This window comes from Fukomys damarensis, unplaced genomic scaffold (assembly GCF_012274545.1).
Source record: "Fukomys damarensis isolate Sample0158 unplaced genomic scaffold, DMR_v1.0_HiC HiC_scaffold_4, whole genome shotgun sequence".
NCBI lineage: Eukaryota > Metazoa > Chordata > Mammalia > Rodentia > Bathyergidae > Fukomys > Fukomys damarensis.
The window spans coordinates 59270691-59278224 of record NW_022900916.1 but is presented as its reverse complement, the minus strand read 5'-3'; the positions used below and the strand labels follow the sequence as shown (position 1 = coordinate 59278224).

At 38.1% G+C, this 7534-nt stretch overlaps 1 protein-coding gene across 7 annotated transcripts in view; it reads left to right on the top strand.

The window, feature by feature from the left end:
- Dync1i1 (dynein cytoplasmic 1 intermediate chain 1) overlaps positions 1-7534 on the top strand; it is a 317434-nt gene that overhangs the window by 217517 nt on the left and 92383 nt on the right. The gene's annotated exons all lie outside the window — the stretch shown is intronic.

Here is a 7534-nt window from a genome sequence, read left to right as displayed (position 1 = left end):
CCCCCAGCTCTCTCTCTCTCTCTCTCTCTCTCTCTCTCTCTCTCTCTCTCTCTCTCTCTCTCTCTCTCACAGATGCACTTCAACAGATTTGGCCAACTCTAAGGTTAGGGTGCCATGTTGTTTTGGAGATAGTAATACTCTGGGAGCTGGGCAGCGGAAGACTCTTACATTGTAGAAATGTAGCTGCTCTTATTAGTTTGCAAATGCAGCCACTATCAAATAGTCTTGGATGTTTTACTCTTTGTGTCTACTGACGTGTGTCTCCCATTTGATATACTACAGGCTGAAATTACGCTATGCTTATACACATTCAGCTTTCCTCAATTGCCATTAATCTACCTAAATAACAGCCTGTAGCCTTGGCCATTGCAACAACCCCCTTTATTAATGCTTTTATCATGTGATTATGCACAGGAAAATGGAAAGCAAACATTCCAGCTCAAAGTTTCAGTTCCTCAACTGTTACGATTCAGAGGTACCAAGGGGCAGATCACTCTGAATACAAACATGTTTGAAGAGGAAAGATAAATCTGTTGATTTAGGAAGCTTTGTGCCATTTTATATCTAAGAGCTTTGCATCTTTTTGAACTAAAATATGTTTAGACTTTTGGACATTATCAGATATAATTTTGGGAACAGGAGCTGCTGGAATAAAAGTCCTAGCTTCAACGTGATTGAGTAACCTCTAACTCTGGCCATGTTTTTCTAATTTGCTATCTCGAAAACAACTTAACAAGAAGTCTAGGTCTGCATAGTAAATAACCTTTATTTTCTGAACCTTTGAAATAAGAGTTTATTCTTTTCTCTCTTTTTTTGTTTTTAGATTATCAAGTTTGTCAGTCTGATATACTCTTTCTGTAAACATAGAAGCAAAAAAAAAAAAATCCTAATTTTCTTCAGTTTTAAGAGGTTTGCTGAATTGCCAGGAAAATACTATAAGGATTATGGGATAAGGAGAAGCACATTTTTTAACAAAAGCGCCTTTTAAATTATTTTGATATAAAAAAGCATATCTTTCATTTTGAGAAAGCTAAGCTTTTCAAAGTTTAACTATTTTAATGACCGCTAGTAGCCTGTGGCAATTACATACAAGGTACTTAATATATGCAACATTACATAGTAAACAAGCCAAGAGAAACATGAGAAAACTGAGTGAAAAAGAAAATTCCAAAGGTCTTTCGAATTAACTCGAATTTTTTAAATTACTTATGACTATATGACTACAGTTCTACATGACTATAGCTAATACTGGTATTTATTGAAGACATTCTCCTTTCTTCTCCTGGTATTTTTGAGATCATTTACTAAAAACTTTAGCACTAAACATTAGATTTTTAGTTTCTTCCTTAAATGTTCCAATATGTGTATTTTAGAGGCAAATATACTCCTGACTATAAAAACAAGTAGCCAGAAGTGCCTTGACTATACTAACAAGGTAGTTATACCATTGACTGGGGATTTAGCTCAGTGGTTTGGTGGCCTGCCTCGCAAGCACAAGGACCCAAGTTCGATCCCCAGTACCAAACAAACAAAACAAAAAAACAAGGTAGTTATACCAAAGTTACCAAAAGATGATGAGTAAAATCTATGTATTTCCGCAAGTTTTCCTACTATCTAATTTGTCTAGTGACCAGGTTGCAATTCTGAACTCCACCTGGCCTTCTTGACTGGGAAAACTGAGAAAAATGATCATGCTAGTAAACTTTAAAGGCTTTAAACTTTAGGGTTGATCATGTGCCATAGAAACTGTGAGACTTGTGGATCAAATAAAAGCTATTCAATTCAACCATACACCCATTTGAAGATTTTTAGAATTACGAATGTGCTACTCAGATATAAATGATAAGTGGTTTATGTAAATGATCCTTAATATTCAAATAGTGAAGGGCACTATCTGAAAATTACAAAATCCTAATTGTTGATTACCACTATGGTTCCTACTTTTTGCCATTAAATTAATTTTCTTAAAGTGATCTAACTCCAGGAACTGTCTCAGGCAGAAAGTAGGACAAGCTCTCAGAGGGTGCAATAGATTTTACTCTGATTCCTCTCTGGAGAGAATAAAGGGTAAAAAATGAGTAGAGCAAAAGTAATTACAGTCAGCCTTTCCACATCCACGGATTATACAAACAGCAGCTCAGAAATATTTGACAAAAATGCATCTCCATTGGACATGTACAGAGTTTTCTTCTTGTCGTCATTCCTTAAAGAACAACAGTAATTTACATATGATTCACATCCTATTATGTATTATAGACATCTAATAGTGATTATAAGTACACTGGAAGATGTGTGTTACAGGACAATGCTGCATGGTTTTATAAAACAGGCTTGAGCCCCTGCACATTTTGATATATGAAGTGTGCAGCCTTGAAACCAATCCCACAAGGGCACTGAAGGACAACTGTTAAGATCCCCGGTGTATTATCCAGGAACTGATAGGAGACCCCTGTCAGTTAGCAATGAGGTCTTCTAAATGTATCCTTCACATATATGTACACATATGTGAAGAATACATATACATATATATGTGTATGTGTACCTTATAGAGAGGCACATATAGAGATATACATACATATGTATGAATGTATGTATATTATAGATAGATCGAGAGAAAGATAGATTGACTTTTGTTTTAGGAATTGGCTCATGAGATTATGGGGCCCAATAAGTGTAAAATCTGTGAAGAAGGCCAGCAGGTTGGAAACTCAAGTACTACTACATGGATGATGGCTGCATGGAGTACTGCATGGAGTACCATATGGATTCCTTGGGTCCCAAATTTTCAGATCAGGCTAGCAAGGCAATATTTCTATGTTTCAGGCAGAACTGATCCTTCTTTGGGCAGTCTCAGTCTTCTCTCTGAAGGCCTTTCCTGATTGGATGAGGTCCACTCCCATTCTGGAGAGTGAGCCTCTTGAAGTCCGTTGATTTAGATGTTAATCACATCAAAAAAATACCTTCATGCCAACATCTATGCTGCTGCATGATGTCTAAAGTAACTGTCATAGCCTAGCCAAGTTGACACATAAATTTTACATCTTGATTTCACTCCAGAACAATTCAGAAAACTGGTATCTTTCACAACCCCTAAAACAATCTTTCAAATTCTAGATCACTTTGAGCTCGTAAGCAAACTTGCCTGTAGTGATTAACTTGAGAAGGGAAATTGTTAGATACCAAGGGGATTCTGGCTTTCCTAACAGAAAACATTAATTTGAGGTCATAGGAAATGACTTGTGACATGAATCTTTAGATAGATGGATAGATAGGTGAGAATCTTCTCTTTACCTTCATTGTCATAAATTCTCTTTGCCCCCAGGTGAGAAACTGTCTCAGAGAAGTCATAAAACAAGGCGGGTACCTGTGAATGTTACAGCTAGGTTTGAAGTCAGCTCTTTTCTTTCTGGAGCCCATGTCCTGCCTCATTCTACATTAGTAGGAGGTAGAGGCAGGTAACACCATGCAGGTGTGTGTGTGCTCTCCACCTTAACCGATCATTGCAATCACTTGGGCAACGTTAAGAGAAGCTGGCACCTTCTCTTATTATCCCACAGAGATTCTAATTGTTTTTTAAATACTTTTTATCGGTACATTATAGATATACAATACATTACATCCATCATTGGGATCTTGTACCTTTACATGACAGGTCTTTGTTCCTTTTTTCCACTCATTCCCCTAATAAATTGGTTCAGAGTTTAGACAGGCAAACATGGCAGCTAACAGCAAAGGCTGTGCCGCTCATTGTGGCAACTGCCCAAGGTATTGGTTACAAGTAGATCTGATATTGCTACCTTTACCAGCTTGTAACCCTAAAGGAAAATGCTGAGTGCCTGTAGTTTACAATATATGAGAAAAAACGCCCTCACTTCTGACCTACAACTTTTCTTCTACATCTTTTCTGGTTTTTGATATATTTTATTTATTACAATCGGTACTTTCTGAATTCTAACTTACTGAAATCCAGTCAGTTGAACACATATTCTGCAATATTCCAATAATTTCAAAATAAACCAAAGAGTTTACTGAGTAGGAAAGAGAACTGGATATACAGAGAAGCAAAAATGCCTGGTAGTGATTGTACTTTTAATTTTAGAACATTTGCATTAGACACCACAACTACCCGTGTCTTGCTGAGCTCCACTTATTCTTCTTATTTTCCAAACTGTATAACTGCAAACAAATCCAGTGGTCTGAAGAGCATTATTTCAGACACTAGAAAGCAAATGCACAACCGACAGACATAGAAATAAACTCAGTCTTCCTTCTGCAAAGACTGACAGGCTTTTAGCCTAATCATAAAAGGATTTCAATCTTTCAGAAAAGGCTCTTTGCTCTCTGTTGGGAGCAGCAAGGCCAAATACCTTTTCCTTTCAGGGACAGTTTCATGTCTGAACTGGATTTCTAGTGTAGGCTCCAGTCCTGAATTTTCTATTTTCATTTCAATCAAAGCTGCCTATATTTGGAAAATATTGGTGAACTCTGCATAGAAATCGTCTACTCAGTCCCATCACACAGTCTGGCTGTGTGCCTGCTGTCTTCTGTAGTGGCTTCACACTCTGTCATTAGATTATGTGCCTGACCACCCTGCATTGCTTACCCTGGTGTGGTCTTTCTCTTTTAAATGGAATGGATAGAATCAGAAATATATATCTTAGAATTATCTGCATCGAGGTAAGTAAGAACGTTATATTTAGAGGCTTAGTGTGGTCAGAGGTTTTTTTATTTTTATTTTTACTTTTTCTTCATTTGGTTTCTTTATTCTTGACATTCTCTTTTGAAGGACAATCTGACAGTGACTTGAAACTGATCAGAACCTGAAACCCTCACTGTTTCAGAGAAAACCAGAATATTGAAATGCGCTTGATATCAACTAACCTTATTTGTGCCAGTGTTTGAAACACTCAGTTTGTGTTTTTTCCTCTGTGTGGCTTCACTTCTCATTAGAATTCTATAAAGATTCAGATGAGATTGCAACTCCTAGCCTCAGCTGCTCCGTGCTTGGCTCTGCATGAAGTTCCCACTAACCTCAAAGAAGTTCTGCCTGTGAGGAACGATGGTAACGCAGGAGGGAACGTGGGCTGGTGGTTAAGACAGGGACAGAAAGTCGGGACTGGCAGCTCGATTCTGGCTGACCACACCACTGGCTGACCCTGAATGAGTCCTGGAGACTTTGTTGCTGTGTTTCCTGATCCCATAAAAAGAAGTCTTCTTCCAGTCTCTGATGGAATTGTGAGGTTTCCTTCAAAGAAAATAGTATGTTATAATCGGGGAAGTGTTAGACTCTGACTTGAGCTTTTTTTTAAACTTACTTATGACCTATCTTTTAAAAAGGAAAAAATACTTCCTAAGCTTTTCTCTTGGGTCTTCTGAGTTGTTATTAGAGCTTTAAAAAAAAAAAAGAAAAGAAAAAAGAAAGAAAGGAATAAAAGAATAGAAGGCTCTTTGACAACTAGGGTTTCATATTCAGTATGTGTTTGGGGGATTCCAAATGAAAGCATGTAAAAGATGCTGTGTAATTGGCAAACAAACTTCCTGGTCAAGACGGTGCAAATCAATGTAGGACAGACCCACATGGTTTTCAAATGTGATGTTCAAGGTACCTCAGGAGGTGAAAACGGAAGAGAACACCTCAAAGAGTGCTGTATAGATTAGGGTATATATGCCAAGTACAAAATTATTTAAAAAATTGAAGATTACTTGTGACATAAAGGTAAAATTAAACTCCCAAATAAAAGATACAAAGTGCATAGATCAGACAAGAACAGCACACAGCATTGCTATCTTATGACATAAGGGGTTTAAATGTAGATGCAGAAATAAAATGCAGGCATTTGGAAATACTTCTTTTATGCCAATTGAGCAAAACTAGCCTGATGATGAAGGCTTGAGTTAGAATACTGATTCTTATTAAATCAAACAGCAGGAACTTCATTTTCTGTTTTTGTCCAGGAAGCTGAAAGACAGCAAAACTGCCTTGCCAGCTTTCATTCTTTGTCTGCCCTCTTCTGAAATTTGCTCCAAAGAGTAACACAAGAACAAGCAGAATTGCTCACTGAGATACATGTGGGGAAATTAAAATTATCAGCTGAATGATAGTAAAGATATCACATCCGAGGTGATACCTCATCTGAAACCAACAGAGAAGAAAAGTATGTAACTCACTGGGTGCTAGCGAACAAGTGAACTCCAAAGTAAGGAGTATGAGAATACATCTTTGGACAAAATGTTTAAATTGTTTTGTCTTGCTATGCTCTGTGACACACGAGGAGACTAATGTTTTCTACAGTCACAAGACTAAGACTCTTCCTCCTCTTCCCACGCCCTGAGCTTGCAACCATCTGAACTAAGCTTTCTCTGTCTGAGCTTTAAAGATTTGTCCCAGGATTTAACTGTACTGTATACCCAAAAAGTGCCAATAAACTCAACTGAGAAAAAAAAAAAAAAGATTTGCCCCAGGAATTGTTGCTGCTTTGCAGTGAGAGCTGAAGACCAGTATGAGCAAGCTCTCTGGACAGTTTCTTCTGAATACCCACACACAACCCTTCACTGAGGTCAGAGAAAGCTTATTCTCAGGAAAATGGATGTTCTGGAAGCTCTAGGCTGAATACTGGTATGGTGGTGGGTCCCTCCATTTACCATTTAGGATTATTGTTTGGATATAACATATAAAGAAATAACATAGGTATGTTAGTTAGTATGACGGTCAAACTGGATTCTCAACTTGATTGGCTTGGGAGCTGCCTAGGGGATTAGTAAACTGCACTTCTGGGTGCATGTGGGTGAGTCATAGAGGCATGGCTTTAGGCACTGTATCGGATTCCTGGACCCTTCCTCTCTGGTGCTGTTAAACTACTCTGCCTCTGGCCACCATGAAGTGAGCAACTTTGATCTACCATGCCTTTCTGCCACGATATTTCTGTTTTGTGGTCAGCCAGTCATAGACTGAACCCTCTGAAACCACAGGCCAGCTAAAGCTCTCCTCCTTTAAGTTGTGTACATCCGGTATTTTGTCCTAAGAGCAGAAAAAGCTGACTAATACAGTCATCCTAGGCTGTTGTAACAAAATACCATAGATTGCATGGTTTATAAAAAGCTGGAGGCTGGAAAGTTCAAGGTCCAAGTGCTGGTAGATTCAGCTTCTTGTTCTTTTCTCATCTGGCGTGTGGCTCTCTTCTTGCTGTATCTTCACGTGATACAAGGAGAGAGAGAGAAACTCCTCAATGTCTGTTCTTATAAGGACACAAAACTTTAATTACCATGCTCTAGATTCTGTTGCCAAGTACCATCATACTATTTCTTATGGCTTCAACATAATGAATTTCAAAGGAAAGGGACATAATTCATTCCACAGTAGTAGGTGAGCCACTTTGGAAAGATAAAAGTATTCTCTTTACATGTGGTTGTTTCACTATGATTGCATGATGATCAGTCATGTAATAAACTGAAACCCTGCCATCCTCTCTCCTCTCTCTCTCTCTCTCTCTCTCTCTCTCTCTCTCTCTCTCTCTCTCTTCTTCGCTCGCTCTAT